Consider the following 23,530-nt stretch of genomic DNA (forward strand, 5'->3'; position numbering starts at 1 on the left):
AAGAAAATATTGCTCGAGAAAACAGCTGACAATTCTCCCAACCTATTGGGAAATTTGTCGAAAAGAGTTTACCAAAATGCGTTATTTTACATGATGTTAGACTGAAATGCCAAGTCCTCAGGTGATGCAGGAAACCGGCGAAGCGTGAACATACCACATCGCGGCAGTGGTATCGCGGAGTGCTGTGTTGTGGAGACACTACGTCCCCAAAATTGTTATTTTCCGCTGATTGTTGTGCACCCATAAACTGCACAGTGCTCGCCTGTAGCCTTTGATGAGTATATATGCCATTATTTACGAGCGTAAGTCATTCGTGACAAAAATAAACGGAAACATCGAAGGAAAGCTACCACTCCGCAATGCAAGCGCAAGGCGAGCTCACACTCCAGACCGAACAGGCAACACTGACACATACTCTCCACGCCAGACCGTCGGAAGCGTCCTCGTGAAAACGTCTATACTTCTAGAAAGTCAGGCAAAATATTTGTGATAAAATGCTGCTTATGCTGGTTGTTTTGTTGCATATATGCGCAAGAAAAAATAGTTGTCCTTCGTTTCTAGCTGGTATCTGAAATTTCCCTTTCGTTGCCCTTTTTGTAGCGGTAAAAGATGAACCCGGGAAATGTTAGGAATATTTCGCACGGCTCATGCAAACTGCAGGTCTGGGATGGTCCTAGGCAGGTTCTTTCTCTTTGCGGTGGGTGCAGTCTTGCAACATGAAGCCTTTTCTCCACTTGTGCTGTGCCGTCGAGAGATGCCATAAATTTTGCAAGAGGGCCATCTGTTAAATGTTTGACTACTGGAAGTGTTTTAAAATCTTGCATATTTCACTGCTGCGTCCATCTCAACATTCTAAATGCAGGTGTGATTCTGATGCTTAGTACAATTGATGCTTTGCCTGCAGACACAGTGAAGTACCTTATCAACAGCCAGAATGCACCTGACCGGACTCACAGTGGTGGGCTCAAAGGAATGGTTCAAGCAGCTCAGCTTAAGGAACCTGTTTGTGACATCAAGGGACCATCAACTCTTATCAAGTTGCAAGGTCTTGATCCTGTTTGGGTGCTGCCACCTGACTATATGCATTGTGTTGGGAAGGCATTACAAAGAAAGTGACTGAATTGCGGCTATCATGTACTGATTCTTCGTGGTACATAGGCAGGCACTTCAAGTTTAATTGTGGATGCAAGATTACATTCAGTAAGGCCACCCATAATTTTGTCAAGGTTGGGACGGCCCTTGTCAGATTGGTCATATTGGAAGGCTGCTGAATGGCGCTCTTGGCTTTTATTTTATTGTCTGCCATGATGCATACTTCGTCGAGCACACATGGCACATTTTGTGCTACTTACACTAGCAGTCTTTTTTTTGTTGAAAGATATTGTCACAGAAGCTCAAATCTGTGCCGCTGAAAAGTTGCTCTTAGCATTTGTCCAGCAGACTGCAAAGCAGTACGGAGAAAGTGCAATGACATTAACATCCATCAGTTGTTTCATCTTTCAAAGTCAGCACAGATGTTTTATCCCTCTTTGGGGTACCTCAACATTTCATTCAAAGATGTCATTGGTAGGGCACTCCAGCATTGTAACAGCTGCCAAGCATGTGCCTGTTCTGAACGGTGCATCATGCACCAGGCCTACCGAACTGCTTCAGCACAAGTGGAACTTTCGTCTCGTCTGTTGTCTGCAAAGAAAGAGCTGGAGCCCACGTATAAGAGGTGCTTTCAAACATGTGCCCTTGGACAAGCACGACCAATTCATGATATTCCACAAAATGTGAAGAGGCTTTTCGTATCACAATTTGGCACCCTCCCACAAATGTGCAAGTATTTGAGGTGCCAGGTTTTCCCGATTGTCTTCACAGTTCTGAGTGCTCTGTTCCAAGAAAAACGTGCTCTTCCTATGTAAAAAAGGTGCGATGGCATTTAATGTTTTGTCTAGCCATTTATGTTGTTTCGGGCACTATCTACTTTCACTGCCAGTAGCTGCTCACTGCACCCAGTACACTTGATGTGCCACCGTCATCCGCCTCCACCTGACAACCACGTCTTCTATTGTGTTGGCGACATAACATTGCAGTGTGTTTTCTTAAATGTTGGTACGTATCGCATTTGTGTGAGTTACTTAATAAGGTGGAAAAGAACTAATCGGAATTTGAATGTTTATTTTATATTTCGAGATTGCAGATACAATTGACTCTGGAAAGTGATTTATGAGTCAATATCAAGGTAGAGTAGTTGTATTTATGAATTCCAAAATGTGTCATCTGTCGAACTGTGGGAGGCTGATACAATTTAACTGTCTGTATTTTCTTCAAAATATAGGCTTGTAAGTGAAAAAATTATGATCCATCTTTCCGGGGCAACTGCTTTATGTCTGAGCGAAGTGCATGGCTATCACCAAAGTGTTGCAGTGGACTGCAGCTCAAGCTTATTCATCAAGTCACAAAGACTAATGCATCAGTTGATCTAATTATGTTGTTGAGCGCATAAGAGGTGCTCAAGTCAAGCTTGGATTTTTTATTTTAAGATTGTGAAACATGTTTACGTGCATGGAAGTGATCTCATTTTTCGAGGTAATCCCCGTTCATTCTGGCAGTACAAAGATGCCAGCAGCGTAGAAAGATTTGTTTTATGTTGCAGCCATGCATGGACAGCCTACTGTATTTCGTTATCCTAGTGGCCCTAAGAAATGAGTCTTGGAGTGAATATGGGCTTTTATAGCAGATGCGGCAGCACCTCTCAAGCAAGATTATTTGTAAAGTGCGCATTGTGTGGTGCACTGTATGTGCACACATATTTTCCTGGATGAAGAGAACCCCCATGGTATTTAAGCAAGGCGTTTCTTCCTAAGTGCACTGTGTACACATCGGAGAACCTCGCAGCTGTACTTGCTCACTACTAGTGTATTTGCGCAGCTAGTCTCACTAATAGGGAGGAAATGAAAAGGATGCTGCATCTATCGCGCAAAAACCCATGACCATGAGTTCACCTGCCGACTCAGTTGCTCAAAACTTCATGTGTTGGGAAGCTTCCATATGTGTTCTTTGTCTAGGCAAGTGTAACTTTTATAAATGATTCACCCGCATCTTGTCATAGGTGATGACCTGACAAAGAAACCTGTCCCAAAACCTTTCCTGTCACAACATTCTTCAAGCTTTATGCTAGCTTGCAGTCTACTGTGCCAATAAAAGACTGCCAGTTGTCTTGAAATCCAGTGTGCACTGACATTGTGGATCATCAGCTGTTTGTGAATGATAGTGTTCAGTGTCCCTTGAGAGAGATACACCTGTTTCACAGTTGAAGCATCAGTTGACGGTTTTCAAGGATTTGACACTTCACAGATCCTCACAAGATTCCTGGAACTTGACTCGGGCTGGGGTCGCTTCCCGTTTCTGCTGCACTGATGAAGCTTCCTCCAGCTGAGGAGCAGTGGTGCATTGCTTGTACATACGTCCCTCCCTTCTGGTATGGAGTCGCCGTAGTGATTTCGAGGGCGTCATTCCCGCTGTGGTCATGACGCTGCAGTCGTGTTCCGCTCCGTATCCACAATTGCAGAATAAGGGACAGTACCGATGTCTAGATCGGTCACTGGTGTTCCAGCTTCCTGAGAGGCTCCAGTGTTTCTGAGCAGCTTCCAATGACGTCGGGTTATCTGCTCGTATCCCAAATGTACACATTCGGTGGCAAAAAGTGGCACGCTTCTCAGGGTTAGGGTACAGCTGTTATCCTATATCGCTGAATCTTCTATGTTGTTTCTCAAAGTGCTGGGCTTGATGTGATCGCAATGTTGTTGTACTAAACTGTTAGGACCTTTAATGAGCCGCAATCTGTGCACTAGCTTTCTGAAAACAGTTCCCTCCGTCCAGATAGGGTTCCCTCCGAAGTTTCAAAAGAAAACTGCTTGTCCGACAGTGAGTGCTCTCTACACTGTGTCCCTGTTGCAGTTTGTATGGGTTTTGTTCTTGCTTTTGGCTGAATGTGCAGCTGGTCTTTGACCGCGGTGTGAAAGGAACGGTGGGAAAGATATAAGTGGCCTTAGCTCTTCCTTTCTGTCCACTGGTTGTTCTACTCATTGATTGCTAACCACGTGCCACTTGCTCTCAGCTTTGGCAAAGACAGCATAGCTTTGTTGCCTTGGTGGACAAAAGCAGCTGCTTGAAACAAAATTCGAGGTGGCTTTTGTCAGTTTTGCTGCTGTTGTGACAGCTTAATAGGCCATGACTGGATGCTGTGTAAATGATGGTGACGAAGAATATTAAAAATAAATATTAAGAAAATGGTACTGCTTCATTCTTGTAACATGCATTTGTGAGCCTCGACTTGCTTAGAGCATGCATGGCAGAAAACCAAGAGGGTTGACTCCTATTAGAAGCATTTGTAGTGTTAGAAAGGGACTGTAGCAGTGATCCAAGTTCACTTCTGTTGGTTATTTTAATATTCGCTTCCTCTATACTACCCATTTTTTCTGTTTGTTTTTTATGGTGCCTTCAACTGTGTATTCCTGGTGCACAGATAATCAACTTCAAAGCAATCCTTTAAAAACAACGTTTGTACTATTTCATAACCCACCAACTGCGATTTCTCCTTCCATAACTGTCTCGTCAAATACTTTTGTTATACCTACATCTGACACTGTTAAATTCCTGGGTGTTACTCTTGACACGCACCTTAAGTTCAATAGCCTGCCAACTCCTTAATAAAAAAAGTTTGATTTGGCATCCTCATTATCATTAAAACACGTGCATTCTTCCAACCTCATGTGATTAGCTCGTTGTATCATGATTATATTAATAGTCATTTCTCATATTGTTTATCTTCATGGGGTAATATATGTGCCATTCATGTCAAACCACTTAAAGGTCTTTTAAAATCTGGCAATAAAGTAATGACATTTAGCTCATTTTGTTGCCATTCTTTAACAATCTATCAACATCTTCGTATTTTCCTCATTCAACAGCTGTTCTAACACAAGTTATCACTCATTGCATTTCGTCTCTTTCATCGTGAAATATCATTAGACAGCCTTCCTTTTGATAACCTCATGAACACAATACTAGGTTTTCAGAACGCAATAATCTTCTCTTACCTAAAATCAGATCCAACTATGGAAAATTTACACTTCGCTTCTATGGTATTTTACTTTGGAATCGCATCCCTGTTAATATTAGGTCATCATCTCTTTCATTGCACACCGCAGGGGCGTCTGCGCAAGCAGGCTGCGACACCATGGACCTGAGCACACGAGGGTTGGACCCTCCCACGTTTAACGTGCGTGGCTTAGCCGTGTCCGGGGAAAAGGGGATCCTGGGGGTTGAGCCAATGCTGAGTGCTTTGACCTTTATGGCCCCTCGGCGGAGGCAACACACCCCTTTGGCCTCGGCTTCACGTAGACGGCACCCTCGGACTGACCCACCCGGGGGAAATCGGTAGTTGCCTTTTCCTGTCCCCCTCTCAAATCTTCGTCTTTCTCTCTCACTTTCAATCTTTCCTTCATTTACTTCATTTACTTTCAATCTTTACTTCATTTACTGCTCGTTTTTCCAGGCAGCAAGGGTTACCTTGTGTGCGATAACCAACCTTGGTTATACATATTGGGTTATAGTGGCTGTGTACTGCTGGCGCTGGCGGGCTTTGTGTATACAGAATCTTGCCGCGTCCCCTTGTTGGGCTCCGTGGTGGGCGGCCGGCACAGCTGCCGAAAATTAAATACATTTATGGCTTTAAGCTCATTCCCAAAGCTGCCTGATTGCTCTCTTTTGAAAAGAGGGCGTACCGATGAACCTTTAATTTTTTTCGCCAAGAGTAAAGACATCTTCCCACGTTTCCACGTGATCCACGCTGAAACCCCCCAAAAGACCCTAAGAACCCTATCTCCTTTTGTTGTCGCGAAGTGCCTCACCGACATTCTGGGCCGAGGATACAAAATTACGAAATTGGCCAATGGCGACCTTCTCCTTGAAGTTCGTGACAAAGTCCAACATGGCAAACTGACAAATCTCGTTTCATTTGGTAACACTCAAATCTCAGTAACCCCTCATCGTTCCTTCAACAGTACACGAGGTGTAGTTTCAGAACAGGACCTGCTAGAATTGACAGAGGCAGAGCTCCTAGATGGCTGGAAGGAACAACACGTAACAAATGTACAGTGAATTATGATCCGACGAGAGGATAAGGAAATTCCGACAAAACACCTGATTCTCCGTTTTTGTACCAGCACACTCCCCGAGCAAATTGAAACGGGCTACATCAACCTTATATACCAAATCCCCGACGCTGTTTTAAGTGCCAAAGATTCGGTCGCGGCTCTCAGAGCTGCCGCGGCCGTACCAACCTGTGCAAAGTGTGCGTCGCATGACCACCCCGCGGACAACTGCAACGACACACCCCACTGTGCAAACTGTGAGGGTGAACACCCGGCATATTCACGCTCCTGTCCCACATGCAAAAAGGAAAAAGAAATTATAACGCTCACAGTAAAACAAAATATTTCATTCAAGGAAGCACGAAAACGCCTCTCATTTGTGGAGCCCTCTTTCTCCGAAGTGGCATGGCAGGGGGCAGTGCCACAACGGTTCTCGGCAGCCGTTCGGACCACGCAATGTGGACCGGCGGTAGCGCCACCCGCCCCCACTGCGGTATCAGCTAGTGCTGTTCCGCCACCCAGCAAGCAGAGCCAGCAGCCCTCTGGGCCTGCGGGCTCCAGGACTTCTAGGGCCTCTGCTCGCGCAGAGAAGCCGGAATCACCCGCGAGCGTACACCGCGAGCGGGAATCCAGCGCCTCGGTGGAGGCGATGGATACATCGCCAAGTGCATCGGCGTCTCAGACGCCGAAGGATCGGCGCAGCTCTCAGGAGCGCGCAAAAAAGAAAAACCGCGCATCACAGGGCCTGGAAAAGGTCATCTGGACTAACTTAGTTTTTCTCTCTTATACACACAGCACAAACTAATGCAAAACTGGATACACAAATAATACATTGGAACCTCAGGGGTTTTCTCCACAACCTCGATGACACCAAAGAACTCTTATAAAGTTTAATCCCAAGGTGATGTGTGTACAAGAGACATACCTAAAACCCACACAGACAGCCTTTCTGCCGCAATTTGCTATTTTCCGCAAGGACCGTGACGACGCCAACACCTCGTCCGGTGGTGTTGCAATAATAGTTGATACATGCGTCGCATCTAGCGCTCTAGATCTTCGAACGCCTCTTGAGGCAGCTGCGATTCGAGCCTTACTGGTTGGAAAACTAGTTACAATTTGTTCTGTCTAGATACCGCCTAATTATCGACTCCAAAGAACAGAAGTTGAGGGATTATTAGATGCCCTGCCATATCCTTACATATTGGTTGGCGATTTCAACGCACACAATACACTTTGGGGAGACTCCCGATGCGATTCACGAAGCCGAATAATAGAACAAATCCTGCTCTTTTCAGGTGCCTGCGTGCTAAACAGGAAAAAACCAACATATTAGAGCCTTGCAGATAATACATACAGTTTCAGAGACCTAAGCATAGCATCCCCGACCCTAGTGCCCTTATTAGAATGGAATGTGATTATGAACCCTTATGGCAGTGATCATTCTCCTGTGTGCCTTAAATCTACAAAAGAACATCATCCTCCCCCACACGCGCCTCGATGGAAAATTGCGTCCGCAGACTGGGAAAATTCAAGACAATAACGCACATGCCTCGAAATCCTCTAAACGATTTTAATATAGACGATGCTGTTGCTTATTTTACCGCTTTTATCATTGACTGCGCATTAGAGTGCACCCCCAAAACGAATGGGGCTCCAAAGAAAAGGCGAGTGCCCTGCTGGAACGAGGACTGTAGGAACGCGCGGAAACAACAGAATAAGGCTTGGGGCATGCTACGCAAGTCTCCAACAACTGAGAACCTCATTAACTTCAAACGTGTAAAATCCCAAGGAAGACGAATACGGCGCATTGCTAGGAGAGAAAGCTGGGAAAAATACATCTCTAGTATTAATTCCTACACGCAAGAAGAAAAGTATGAAACCGGCTGACAAAAACAATAGGTCGTCAACTCTACCTCCTGCCTTTGGTCGATAACCAAGGCAACAACCTTGAAGACCAGGGTAATGCTCTTGGACAGCACTTCGAGCATGTGTCTAGCTCAGACCACTATTCAGAGTCATTCCTTAAACAAAAACAATTAGCAGAAAGCAGGCCGCAGAACAGGAAATGTAATGAAAATGAACCATACAACCGTCCGTTTAGTGTTGCCGAGTTCAGAAATTCCATAAACAACTGTCAAAGCTCTGCCCCCGGAGCCGACAGGATTATGTATGAGATGATAAGGCATCTTCATTCTGACGCTCAAATGGCGCTGCTGTCCCTCTTGAACACTATCTGGCGGCTGGGTAGCTTCCACTCGTATGGAGAGAAGCCATCGTAGTACCCATTCTAAAACAAGGTAAAGATCCATCCTCAGCGGAAAGTTACCGCCCCATTGCTTTAACAAGTTGCCTTAGCAAACTTTACGAAAAAATGATAAACCGCAGGCTTTTACACTTCCTTGAATCAAATAAACTGCTCGATACATATCAGTTCTGTTTTAGAGAAGGCCGTTCCACGACAGACAGTCTTGTTCGCATAGAAGCAAACATTCGTGACGCCTTTATCCACAAACAGTTCTTTCTGTCTCTCTTCCTCCACATGGAAAAAGCGTATGATACAACATGGCGGTATGGAATATTGCGAGATATCTCAGAAATTGGTATTCGCGACAAAATGCCTAACATAATTGAAAGCTACTTAGCAAATCGCACTTTCCGTGTCAGAGTTGGTAAGGCTCTATCCAGACAACTTACACAGGAAACTGGGGTGCCACAGGGAGGCGTACTCAGCTGTACACTTTTTATCATAAAAATGAACTCCTTACGTTCAGCAATGCGGCGTGGCATGTTTTATTCTGTATATGTAGATGATATACAGATCGGTTTCAAGTCATGTAACCTCGCAATTTGTGAACGACACATCCAATTAGGTCTTAACAAAGTGTCTGAAAGGGCCAGTGAAAATGGCTTTAAACTTAATCCCAATAAAAGCTCCTGTGTTCTATTCACAAGGAACAGAGGACTAGCCGCAGATCCCAATATAGAGTTAAATCGACAGCGCATACCTGCGAACACAGAACACAAATTTTTGGGCATCACTCTGGACAAAAAGCAAACTTTCATTCCACACCTAAGTAATCTTAAGCAGAAATGCCTTAAAACAATGAATGTTCTGAAAATCTTCTCACATACGACATGGGGCAGTGACAGGAAATGCCTTATGAACGTATACAAAAGCCTTATACGTACGCGCCTAGACTACGGGGCCGTGGTGTACCAGTCGGCCACTCCAAGCGCTCTAAAGATGCTTGATCCAATCCATCATCTAGGTATCCGCCTGGCGACCGGTGCCTTCAGGACGAGTCCTGTAGAGAGTATCTACGTTGAAGCTAACGAGTGGTCGCTTCATCTTCAGAGGTCATACTCTAGTTTCATTTACTTTCTGAAAGTCAACGCGAACCGCGACCATCCCTCTTACGAAGCCATAAACGACATGACATCTGTAACGCTGTTTGCTAATGGACATGCAGCTAGAGAACCATTTGCTCTGCGCGTAAGAAAGTTTTCTGAGGAAATTTGAGTTCAGATTCTTGAGCAAAACCTTATGGTACCAGCGAAGTCATTGCCGCCGTGGTAATGGCAGCTCATAGAATGCGATACATCGTTCGTAGATATTACAAAGCACGCTCCAGAGGCACATATAAGAATGCATTTCTTAGAACTCTAGTCCAAGTACTCATGCACAGAATTTTACACTTATGCGTCCAAGTCAAATGCCAGTGTTTCGTATGCAGCCATCGGCCTATTGTTTTCAGAATCCAATGTTCTGCACCCGGAAACAAGTATATTGTTACGCGCTATGCCGAGCATGGAAGAATGTGCCAAAAAGACGGTGAAGACGACGATCTGGGCAGCGCTCGTGTTGTTGTTCTGCCATCTTGCCTGCAGCCGTCTCTCTTTGTATATATCGTGTAAATATAATTTTCCTATCCCTTTTGCTACTCATATCCCCGTGGCATTTTGGTAGGAGGTGCGGGGTACCCACACGGTACAACGGACCTCCGCAGCGGCCGACGCTTGGCTTTATCCACGATGGCGGAAGAGGTGTCTGCGCCCACCGAGGCGGCACAAACGACAACGGTCGTCCTGGCTCAGCTAAAGAACCCAGGCACATTCTGCGGGACTGACAACGTCGACATCGAGGACTGGCTATCCCTGTACGAGCGTGCAAGTAAGAATAATCGCTGGGATGAGACGATCATGTTGGCCAACATACTATTTTATCTCGAGGGAACCGCGAAGGTATGGTTTCAGAATAATGAACTGGAAATTGGGAGCTGGGATGCATGCAAGGAAAAGATGCGTTCCCTGTTCGGCAAGTCCACAGGGAGAAAGGCAGCAGCAAAGAAGGAGCTGGCATCTCGTGCGCAGACAGCGACAGAGTCATACCTGACTTATATACAGGACGTGCTTTCCCTTTGCCGCAAAGCAGACGACAGCATGACGGAGTCTGAGAAAGTAGGCCACGTGTTAAAAGGCATAGCAGATGATGCCTTCAACCTGCTAATCTGCAAGGACTGCGACACCATCGATGCCATCATCCAAGAGTGCAAGCGCTTTGAGGCCGCCAAAAGTCGACGCATTGCCAATAACTTCGCTCGACTTCCGAACACGGCAGCAACGTGGTCCTGCGAAGACGTACCTGAGCCGTCGGCGCCGCTCACCGTGGAACACGTGAAGAAGATCATTCGACGTGAACTTGATGCTGCGTCTCCTGCTTCTATGTGCGGCCGTACTTGTGATCATAGTTCCCAGATGGTGCCACTAGTCCAAGCTATCGTTCATCGGGAGCTCTACAATGCTGGCCTGGACTCTGTGTGCGCCGCAGCTCCTCCGCAGCCGATCGACCGCCGTCCCTCACTTTCGTACGCCCAAGGTCAAAGGCCGCCTTTCCGTACTCGCAACCCAGCCGAATGGAGGACTGCTGATGACCGTCCAATTTGCTTTAACTGCCGTCGTATTGGACACGTGGCCCGCCATTGTAACAGCCGGTGGTATTGGTATCAGGCTCCCTATGGAAACAACCGTAACAACCGTCACCCCGACATGGATCATGGCCGATTTCAGCCCTACCACGAGCATCCCCAAACCACCGCTGAAGACGCTCCCCCCATGCCGTATCGTCGTTCGCCGTCCCCACGTGGTCACCAGTCCCGTTCGCCGTTGTTGCGTCGCCAATCATCTCGCTAGCCCCAATTTCGCCGCCCTACGTCGCCGATTGAACGACTCCCTCGGGAAAACTAGACGATGCAGCTCCCAGAGGTGATGCTGCATCGACGACCCGCCTGCCAAATCCTCTGACCACACTGCAGACCAGACGCAACCTGATAGACGTTAAACTGGATGACGCACATGTTGTCGCTCTAGTGGACACTGGGGCTCAGATATCAGTGATGAATTCGGAGTTTCGTCGCCGCCTTAAGAAGGTTCTAACACCACCCACAGTACCGCTCATTCGTGTCGCCGATGGCGGAACGTTTCCCGTGCTAGGGATGTGCTCCGCCCGAATAAGCGTTGCTGACCGATCCACAAGCGTACCCCTTGCCGTGCTCGAGAAATGCTCCCATGACCTCATTCTCGGTATGGATTTTCTGTCTGCCCATTCTGCCCTTATTGACTGTGGAACCGGCTTGCTTCAGCTAGACCTACCGTGCTACCATGACGCTCCTACTACACGCCAACCGCGCTTGTGCTCAGTGGATTACGTTAGGCTACCTCCTCAAGCCGTTATGTATGTGAACTTGCGGTCTTGTTCGCCCATTCCCGATGGCGATTACATCTTGACCCCGATCGTTGACGTCGTATTCGCCAAAAACGTCGCTCTTCCTCACACGCTTATTAGAGTTGCAGATAATCACACGTCGCTACCCATACTGAACTTTAGCTGGTGCACGCAACTCATCCCAAGCGGCATGACTCTAGGCCACATTGCTTCTATCGACGAGTGTGCCGTTTCTGCATTCGTCACCGATGCTTCTTTATCCTCTGCCCCTTCCTCTTTCTCACATATTCTCGTCGACGGTGATATTGACAAGATGATTGCGTCTGACATCCTTCCTGCACAGACAGCCGATATGCGGCGCATATTGAAGTCCTACCGCGACATCTTCGACTTCAATGACCGTCCTTTGGGACAGACTTCTGTGGTCACTCATAAGATAAATACTGGGGACGCCAGCCCAATCAGACGCCGTTCCTATCGCGTGTCCCATGCCGAGCGAGGAGTGATACAGCGTGAAGTCGACAAAATGCTCACCAAGGACGTCATTGAACCTTCATTGCAGTCCATGGGCATCACCGGTCGTCCTGGGGAAGAAGAAAGATGGCAGCTGGCGCTTCTGCGTCGACTACCGCCTTAAACAAGGTAACGCGCAAGGACGTCTACCCTTTGCCGCGGATCGACGACGCTCTCGACTGTCTACACGGCTCTGCATACTTCTCTTCTATCGACCTGAGGTCAGGCTACTGGCAGATCTCCGTCGATGATCAAGACCGTGAAAAGACCGCATTTGTTACGCCCGATGGACTTAACCAGTTTAAGGTAATGCCCCAGCCACATTTGAAAGGATGATGGACTCCCTCCTCCGTGGATACAAATGGTCAACTTGCCTATGTTACCTTGACGATGTCATCGTGTTCGCACCGACATTAGACAGTCACCTTAGCCGTTTGCGGCCACGTCCTACATACTTTTGTGCAGCGCCGACGCATCCCACAAAGTGTCCGCCTGCGAAGATCATCTGAAACTGCAACTTGAATCTGAAGTTGAGCTCCAGCAGCTTTCGCTGCTGTCACCGTCGAGCTTCTCAAGCACTGCAGCAAGGCGACGACGCTTTGCTGCCTCTGTCCCCCGCGCATCCGACGAGAAGCAAGGCGGACTAGAAATGCCAGGATCTGTCGCTAAATCGCTGCGAAGCTCGCTCGTATCACCGACGTCAAAAACAGCGGTACCAAAACACCAACTACACTTGGCTGCCGCCGCGCGCGCCGGCTGAAGCAAAATAAAAAGAAATGAGGAGGATATGACGGTTTAAGTCACGTGACTTCCTCCGTACTCCGCTTTTCAAGCGAGAGCAGTCCGGACTGCTCCCGGCTGCTCTCGGCGCAGCGAAACTGCTCTTGTTCTACCACTGGATGACGGCGCTCCCACTCCTGTTCGACCACTGAAACACGTCGCCTCTGGAACGAGCACTTTCAGCGTGCTTTTGAGTGCTCCTGTTCTCCCAATGGAATTCGCCATTAGCCGATTGTCAGCAGTTCTTGAAGTTTTCAGGCGAGCAGGCCTTCAGCTGAACTCTTCCAAATGCCGTTTTGGCCGCCGTGAAATCACTGTGCTTGGCCACCTTGTGAGTGCTGAAGGCGTGCAACCTGACCCAGAAAAAATTCGTGTTGTCAAAGACTTCCCTATACCACGTTCCACTAAAGACGTCCGGAGCTTTGTCGGCTTGTGCTCCTATTTTCGACGTTTTGTCAGGAACTTCGCCGACGTTGCCCGTCCACTCACGGAACTCTTGAAGAAGGAAATGCCATTTTCTTGGGGTCCTGAACAGGCCACTGCGTTTCACACGCTCACGACGTTACTTACGTCACCACCCATCTTGGCCCATTTTGACCCGTCAGCCCCTACTGAACTTCGCACCGACGCCAGTGGACATGGCATCGGCGCTGTTCTCGCCCAGCAGCAACAAGGACGCGATCGCGTCATCGCCTATGCCAGTCGCCTTCTTTCCTCTTCGGAGTGCAAATTTTCGATCACTGAACGCGAGTGCCTCGAACTAGTTTTGCCTGTCGGAAAGTTTCGACCATACTTGTTTGGCCGCACCTTTTCGGTCATCACAGACCACCATGCGCTTTGCTGGTTGTCTTCCCTCAAAGATCCGACTGGACGACTTGGTCGCTGGGCACTGAAACTGCAAGAATACAGCTTTGACGTCACTTACAAGTCTGGCAGACTGCACCGAGGATGCGGACTGCCTATCCCGTCATCCAGTGGACCCTCCCGACTTGTCAGCTCACGATTCGGACGCCTGTGTCTTCGCGATATCCGATTTATCCGACATACGCAGCGAGCAGCTCAGCGATGCCAATTTGCGGTCAATTATCCGCCGTCTACGCTCTCATGACCGTGCCCCGTCACTACAATTATTCGTGCTTCGTGACGGCATCTTATACAGACGCAACACCAGCTCCGATGGCCCAGAGCTTCTACTAGTTGTACCCGAAACACTCCGTTCCACTGTCCTCGAACAGCTTCATGATGCCCCAACAGCTGGACATCTCGGAGCAACTCGCACGTACGATCGCGTTCGGCGTCGGTTCTTCTGGCCAGGCCTCCACCGCTCTGTGCGCCGATACGTTGCTTCTTGCGAGTCTTGCCAGCGCCACAAGCATCCATCCTTGTCGCCTGCCGGTCCTCTTCAGCCCATCGACATTCCCGGTGTCCCGTTCGACCGCGTCGGCCTTGATCTCATCGGGCCATTCCCAACATCTCTGACTGGGAACAAGTGGATTGCCGTCGCTACGGACTACGCGACACGATACGCTATCACGCGGGCACTACCGACAAGCTGTGCCACTGACGTTGCGGAATTCCTACTTTACGACGTTATTCTTCACCACGGCGCTCCTCGACAGCTGCTGACCGACCGTGGTCGCTCCTTTCTGTCCAAAGTCGTCGACGACATTCTTCGTTCGTGTTCCATCCGTCACAAGCTCACCACTGCCTACCATCCGCAAACCAATGGGCTTACCGAGCGCCTCAACCGCACGCTGACCACAATGCTCTCCATGTACGTTTCCTCAGACCACCGTGATTGGGACAGCACCTTGCCTTATGTGACATTCGCCTACAACTCGTCACGCCATGACACCGCTGGCTTTTCCCCCTTTTATCTCTTGTTTGGCCGCCATCCCACATTGCCCTTCGAGACTCTTTTACCACCACCTGTTCACCCTGTTACCGACTACGCTCGCGATGCAGCTTCTCGGGCTGCAACGGCTCGCCAGATTGCCAGGGATCGTCTTCATGCCTCCCAGCTGTCCCAGAAGGCCCGCTACGATAGCCATCACAGAGTCGTTATTTACTCTCCGGGCTCTTTGGTCCTCCTCTGGACGCCTTGCCGCCACCTTGGCTTGTCGTCAAAGCTTCTTTCCCGGTACTCCGGGCCTTACAAGGTCCTACGCCAAGTCACAGACGTCACGTACGAGATCACTCCATTGGACAGTCGCTCATCTGCCGCCTCCGCCACTGATATTGTGCACGTCTCCCGCCTTAAGCCTTATGTTGCCGGACAAGATCCTACTGCTCCTTAAGCACCGAGGCGGCGCTCTCGACGGCGGGGGTTCTATGTTACGCGCTATGCCGAGCATGGAAGAATGCGCCAAAAAGACGGTGAAGACGACGATCTGGGCAGCGCTCGTGTTGTTGTTCTCCCATCTTGCCTGCAGCCGTCTCTCTTTGCATATATCGTGTAAATATAATTTTCCTATCCCTTTTGCTACTCATATCCCCGTGGCAATATTCACCGCACATACTTGTGCAATACTGTCTGCTGTTAAACAAATAAAGGAAACAAAGCTACAAAAAGCCGTTATCTTCACATCTGTGGTAACATATCTCATGTCATTCAAGAGTCACAAAAATCCTGTACTCACTGAGCTATATTCCCTCCTGTTCAAAGTACATACATCTAATCAGCACATCATAATATGTTGGGTGCCTCGGCACAGAGGAATTGAGGGCAACATGCTTGCAGATGGAACTGTTACATCCAGTGCAACGAAAGCTGGCAACTCATCCATAGGTATCCTAGCCACAGACCGGAAGCCATTTTTGCGAAAACCACTTAGAAGACATTGGCAACAGATGTGGGACACTAAGACTTCCAATAAACTTCATTTAATCAAGCCCCGCTTAGGAAATTTCCCACCAATAACAAAAATACGGCGAACTGAAGTGATTTTTTGCCGCCTTAGGATAGGCCATACCTATGGCACACACTCTTATCTGTTGACCGACAGCGAACCTCCTACCTGCTGTAAGTGTGGCGATACACTGACCGTCCTCCACGTCTTGCTGGAGTGTCGGAAAGTGGAACCTGAAAGGAAAAAACACTTCCCTCTAGCCTACCGACAGCATATTCCTTTTCATCCGAGAATGTTCCTTGGTGCAGACCCGTTTTTTCCCAGAAAATCAGTCTTTAACTTTTTAGAGGATGTTGGCGCATTGCAAATTATTGGCCCACAAGTATCGTAGCATCGTCTCCCGTCCGAGGCCCCTGCTGCGATAATAGCGCTTTGTAGAGCACCTGCCTCCAGGCTCTTGCACTTAAAGGCCTCGGTGAGGCAGTAGTGCTACTGGTATTTATACATTTTAGTATTTTGCTCCGTCCGAGTTTACCTTTTTAGTTCACAGCAGACCTCACGGGCCATTGTCATTAATTTCTTATGTTTACATGTTGCTAATGGTTTTAGGCCCCTATACAGCCCTGTTATATCTTCAGTCAGCCACGTTTCCTTTTGTGATTATTTGAATCATCGAGCCCATAACACCATCGCTTGGCACTCTTTGGCCAATAATGGGCCTTGCGCCATAAAACACCCCATATCATCATCATCATCTTTCACTGCAGTTTTTTAAATGCAATATGAAAAGAATACTGTTCGCAGAACCATCTTTTCATTTGTCATGAATACATTTTCATAATTATAACATTTTCTTTACATTACTTCTATTATTGTATCGTTAGGCTTCATATTTCTGTAAAACAATTTGTATTTTTTATTGTGCAGTAATATGTAGAAAAGTTAAAGATTTTGCTACGAATTATTAGATATTCCAGCTTTTGATTATTTGTTGTGATATTATTTTAATGGCGCCAGTTTCAATAGATATCTAATTGCTTTCTTTTTATTATAACTTGTTCCCTACTAATTGTATTTTTGACGCGTTTTCTTTTCTTTATTTTCTTTTTTTGCTTTGTTGGCCCTCTTGTACCTACTTAGAATAGGAGGTCCCCCTGGCAGTTTCTTACTCTGGCACCTCCCGATGCTGTATTTCATATGTAAGCCCGTTTTTTGTACATGCAATAACAAACAATGAACTTGAACTGTGCTTTCCACACAAGCACAAAGGGAACTTTTACTGCAAGTATGTATGGTTGTAATGCTAAGTCATGGAAGTCTTAGCACTGTGCTTCACTTGGTGGCTATTGTGCACAGTGCTGGGAAGTGACATTGTCATTTTACAAGCACTTTTTTTCCTATGCATTCATTTTTTTGCAATGTGGTCAAACTTCTTCATGTCCGTAATGAACGAGGAACATGTATTGCATAAATCTCTGCTGTTGTAGCAGCAAACATTTGGGCAGTGTTGTGTGATGCTTTCTACAGTTGCTTCTACATGTAGCAGTTTTGTACTTTGAGACACTGGTGCAATTACCCTTTGATGCAACAATAAAGCGATTGATTGATTAATTGATAAAAAATGAAATTAAATTTGTATTCATTATTACAAGAGGGGGAATATCCATACACAAAAAGATGTGTGTAAATTAGCTTGAATGACCCGCCGTGGTTGCTCAGTGGCTATGGTGTTGGGCTGCTGAGCACGAGGTCGCGGGATCGAATCCCGGCCACGGCGGCCGCATTTCGATGGGGGCGAAATGCGAAAAACACCGGTGTACTTAGATTTAGGTGCACGTTAAAGAACCCCAGGTGGTCCAAATTTCCGGAGTCCCCCACTACGGCGTGCCTCATAATCAGATCGTGGTTTTGGCACGTAAAACCCCATAATTTCAAATTAGCTTGAATGCGCTGCCACCGTACACGCAGACTTGGCCCGACAGCTACGCACGAAGTCAAAGTTAAGCATAATAGAATCTCCCTGCGCTGATCGACTTGCACCGAACGAAACATTGGTATGCTTCTGATAACATAGAGCGCGCATATAATCAGCCGTTTTAGCTGAGCGTTTGCTGTCCGCCCCGCTCTGACTGGCATATGCTAGCAAATGCCACACAACCACTTAACAGGAACGATATAATTGCGCTTGCGCCCGACGCTCATACCGGCAGCGGAACGAAGACCGCATCCCTCGCTCCGCGACAAAGCCGACTGAGCGGAGCGTGATAGCGTGTCTACTTGGCCTCTTCGTGATTTTGCAGCCGAGTTGATAGCGCGTCGCTCTCGTCTCGGCAAGACGCGCTTATCAAATGCGAAATATACGCAGTTCCTTGCAGTATCTCAGAGTGTGAAATCTGAGCAGCGCGGAGCGTAAGCAGCGCTCTTCTAAAACTGTTTATCGGTGGTCACATACAGTTGGCGTGGGTGCAGCTTCAATCTTCTGAAATACGTCGGCATGCAGGCCTGAAATACGCAGGCATGCAGGCATGAAATACGTCGGCATGTACGCATGCACCCGTAGACTCGCTCTTGCGTTCACGCAGCTGACACGCGTGGACGACTGCTTTCAGCGTTTACAAATAATGCCGGAGCCATGCAGAAGAGAGTGGGCTTCCTTGGCAACTCATCGCAACGTCTTCTTCGTTGATGGCTCACCATACCAATCTACTTGCATCGATCTTTCATGAAGATACACTTTATCGAATACCTGTGGTTTGGTGTCGCCTCGTGACTTCATAAATGCATGCATTAGCTAACATGCCTCGCCGCCGCGACGCATGTCGCAGTGCTCACCTAATCGCGGGCGCCATATTGGCGCTCCGTCGTTAGTGTCGATCTGCTAGTCAATCGTGCACACAACATTGCTGTCGGTGTTGTAAGGTTACAAGCAGGTATGCTATCGTTGCAAAAAGCATTGCTGTCGGTGTCGAAAAGCAACAAACAGGCTTGATGTCGTTGCAAACAGCATTGCGGTCGGTGTCTGAAGGCAGCAATCAGGAATGCTGTCGTTGCAAACAGCTATGCTGTCGGTGTCGGAAGGCAGCAAACAGGCATGCTGTCGTTGTAAACAGCATTGCTGTCGGTGTAGGAAGTCAGCAAACAGGAATTCTGTCGTTGCAGACAGCATTGCTGTCGGTGTCCGAAGGCTGCAAACAGACATGCTGTCGTTGCAAGCAGCATTGCTGTCGGTGTCGGAAGGCAGCAAACAGGAAGTCTGTCGTTGCAATCAAGAATCTTGTCTTTGCCGAGAAGAATGCTGTCGTTCCGACAAGAACGCTTTGACGGATTTTTTGACTGAGGTGGGTTATAAAATATATTTTTGAAACTGAAAAATGTGAAACGAAGTGTTCAGTTCAATAGTGTACAGTATTATGAAGGTCACTTTGTAGTTGTGCATCTTCTGACTATAAAGATGGTAGGTGCTCTGGTAGCTGGATCCTGCAGAAATGCAACACTTGCATCTCTGCAGTGTCCTAAGATTATCGATTAGGTAATACTAGTAGCAGTGGGTCTAAAGATGATGTAAATTAGTGGGATCTTTGTTTGGATGATGAAAACCCCACAAAGGAAGGAACTTGCCATAAAATTAATTGAATCATTGATGTGTAACTGCAACGATCTTAGCCTGGAACAATGCAACGTACAGGATCGAACATTGTAAGAGGGAACAAGCGAGCATGTGACCAATCCTCCATGAGATGCCATCTGCTGGTGCCTGGCACCCGCTTGGTGCAGAAAGCCACAGGCGCTCTGTGCTCCGTGTGTCGTCTGCTGTTACCAAGCGGTGAGCGGTGCAGTTGCAGACAATGCACGGAGCGTACTGCCTCAGTAGCACTCTGTGCCTGTGCTGAGCGGGCGCCAGCAGATGGCACTTTGCAGAACAACAGTCACACCCATGCGTGTTCCCTCTAATAGTCATACCTAAGCTGACCTACGTCCTTGTGCCAACACTGCTCCTATGTACAAGGCAGGGTATTTGCAATAAGACAAAGCCGGAGGTGGCTGATGTCAGAATAATAGCCGACTCCCTAGGGAGCACATTTTATCAGGGTTCATTACCCGAGGACAGAGTTGGTAAACCTGCACGTTCCAGCACCAATATTACGTTAGCACGTGGGATACACTGTCGCACCCAAAATTCAATTCAAAATATGTAGAGCAACACAGTCCTTTTTTGCCCTACATCTTAATCAGTGAACTGGCTTTGTGCAAGAGTGGTAGTCTTACCGTTGCGTTTCTATGCCCTATGTATGTTTCTTGTGAATATAACACTTGTTTTGTCGTTGGTATCTCTAGAAGATAAAATTCATTAATTGTTTGCTCTTTCAGACGAACATGGAAAACCTGAACAGCTCTTCCACGAATGTCAGTAGTGTTTAATCGATCGAGAATGAAGCTGAGAATCCTAGGCACATCAACTCTAACCTTGCTTGAGAAATGTATGCTTGTGCAGCACGAGTGCACATATCAGCGACGTAGAAGACAGCAACCAAGCTGCAAGTGAAATAGGCACTGCGCATGAAGATGCAGTGAACTTCAGTTGCGATGAATTCAGTTCTGCCTTTGAGTTGAGCGATGATGGTTCGGCAGTGGAAGGATGAAGGGCACAAGGGTGATGCAGACAGTGAACGAGAGAATGGTGCTGAAGAAAGTGAGCATGCAGCCCTTGAAGATGATGACTTTGACATTTACTTCACAAAGCTCTCGGAGGAGTACTTTCCAAACCAGAGAACAACAAGGGCACAGGCTATGCTGCTCATACTGGCTTATGTTGTTACTTCAAGTCTTATGTGGGCACAACTACAAGGACTTCTCACCTTAACAAATGCTCTGTTTGGGGAGAAAGTTGTGCCATGCACAACATAAGCGGTGAGGAGGCTACAGAAAAACAAAAATCACTGAGGATCCAGCTATACTGCCAGACCTGTCATGAATATCTGGGAAGATACAATGATGCCAAAGACGAAGACACCATCAATTGTGCTTCTTGCCGCAGTGAGAAGAAGCTGCAACATTTAAATTATACTACAAGTTTTTTGTGATATTTAACATTAAGCAGCAGCTTCTAGTACGGCTAAAACAGGTTGACAGTAACTTGCTTTCTATTTTGCAGAAGACTGCATCTGCTCCTCATGTGTCAGGTGTTTTTGCTGACATCACGGAAGGCATTCTCTACCGCAGCGTTAGAAAGCAGAGGAACATCACATAGTGCGACATCACTTTGACCATGAAGCCAGGTGGAGCAGCTGTGTTCGATGCGAGCAAGAACTCTATATGGCCAATTCAAGTGGTGATTAATGAACTGCCAGTTTTAACTCCGTGGAAAAATGTGCTAGCTTCAGGTGTGTGGTATTCAAATGTTCTCCCTGAAGCAGTTTGTCGAAGAGATCAACAGCGTTGGAAAGCTGGTGTGGTCACACACTGGAAGAACTGTTCAGTCAGCAGCGCACGTTGTTTTCTGTTGTCTTGGCTCCCCAGCAAGAGCAGCTATACTAAACCAGAAGCAGTATAATGGGTACTTTGGATGCAGCTGGTGCTTGGAGCAAGTAATGACTATAGATGGTAAGTGAGCGCAGTTAAAGAGCATTTTGCCATTAATTTTAATGGCTATTGTCAAGTCTATGAGAGAAGGAATCTAGGCTCTTTGCTTATGCATCCTGGTATTCTTTGAATGTGATGTGCACACACTAAAGCACAGGCTGTCAAAAAAACTTTGTCTCGTGTTTCTCTGATCCGTGTTTTAGTGTATGCGCTGCACATATGAGGAATACCAAATAACTTGTCAAACCTATTTACAGTATTTCACATACACAAGAAAGTTTGTAGCGATTAACAATTAATGTTATCCACTTACTGCTTTTTGTTTTAATTGTTTGGTGCATCAGCAGCTTTGGTTGAGCATGCCTGGTGTATTTTTATATTGACTGCATACTTTCCACACAATTTGATGATAGAATTATGTCATCACTCTCAGTGGCCTGCCGATTAATAGTTTTAACATTTGTTGCAAATCTGACATAACATGTTATACCTTAATGATATCGTGTTTCGCATTGGCAGACAGCAGCGTATGATCGCAGTTAAGTGCTGTGCCTGGATGTAACGACACAGATTTGCGCAGAAAGTGCCCCTAGCTAACAGCTGATGCTGCAGAAGAAGCGCAGAATTAGCTTTTGCACTTTCCAGTTTGGCCGACTGCTGTATATCTGAATCTAGGGAACAGCAATACAAAGCTGAAAACCAGCAAATCTATTTGAAGCTTTATTAATTATGGCAGTTTAGCTCACGCATCACTTTTCAGTGTAATTTTTTCAATCGCTGAAAAAGTTGCAAGAAAAGTTTCTGCTGTATGGTGGGAAGGAAAAAAATGGAAACAGTCATTTTAGTGTTGCCATGAGGTGAGTGATGTTTCTCATTCATGGCCAGTAGCATAAAGACGTATGAATTCAGGATAGAGTACACACAGCAGCTGCATTGCAATAACTTGTTTTCCATTCTTCTTGGAATTTGACAGTTTGCATTTTTTACCATTCAGACGTGTGGTTTCTAAGTAGCATTTGGCCCAAGGCACAGAAGCGGACCTCTTAGTTGCTCGTATAACAGAACCTGCATGGCAATGCCACTATAGACCTTACGCAAAATGCGTGCACCATATTATAGGACTGTACCCGTCAAACAGCTGAAAGAACCTGACTAGGACCGTCCAAGACGTGAGGTATTCGTGAGCCATGCGAAATAGCCTTAACGTTTGTTGAAAATTGAAATTAGTTTTATCAATGCTCAAGGGCCACTCGAGACATTACAGTGCACTGATGTTGACATTGTAATTCACACCTCAATTAAGTATAGTTCAGGATGTCGTGCAACTGTAAGTTTCAAAGAAACTTGTCGCGATCACAAATGGAAAAAAAGCAAGCGTTTACTTCCTTGCATAAAAAATGCATAATGTAGTGAAATTATTCATATTTTACTTCAACAGTAACTATACATCATGAAAATCTGGCAAAATAGGCTGTGATAAAATGCTGCTCAAGCTGGTTGTTTTGTGATATATATGCGCAAAAAAATACTTGTCCTTCGTTTCTAGCTGGTATCTGAAACTTCTCTTTTGTTGCCCTTTTTGTCGCGGTAGAAGATGAACCCGGGGAACTTTAGGAATATTTTGCATGGCTCATGCAAACTGCAGGTGTGGGACGGTCCTAGGCAGGTTCTTTCTCCTTGCGGTGGGTGCAGTATTGCAACATGGCGCCTTTTCCCGACTTGTGCTGTGCCGTCGAGAGATGCCATCAGATTTGCAAGAGGGCCATCTGTGAAATGTTTGACTACTGGAAGTGTTTTAAAATCTTGCATATTTTCACTGCAGTGTCCATCTGAACATTCTAAATGCAGATATCAATCTGATGTTTAGTACAATTGATGCTTTGTCTGCAGACACAATGAAGTACCCTTTCAACAGCCAACCATGCACGTGACGGACTCACAGT

The sequence above is a fragment of the Dermacentor silvarum genome, chromosome 10, assembly GCF_013339745.2.
Source record: "Dermacentor silvarum isolate Dsil-2018 chromosome 10, BIME_Dsil_1.4, whole genome shotgun sequence".
Classification (NCBI taxonomy): Eukaryota; Metazoa; Arthropoda; class Arachnida; order Ixodida; family Ixodidae; genus Dermacentor; species Dermacentor silvarum.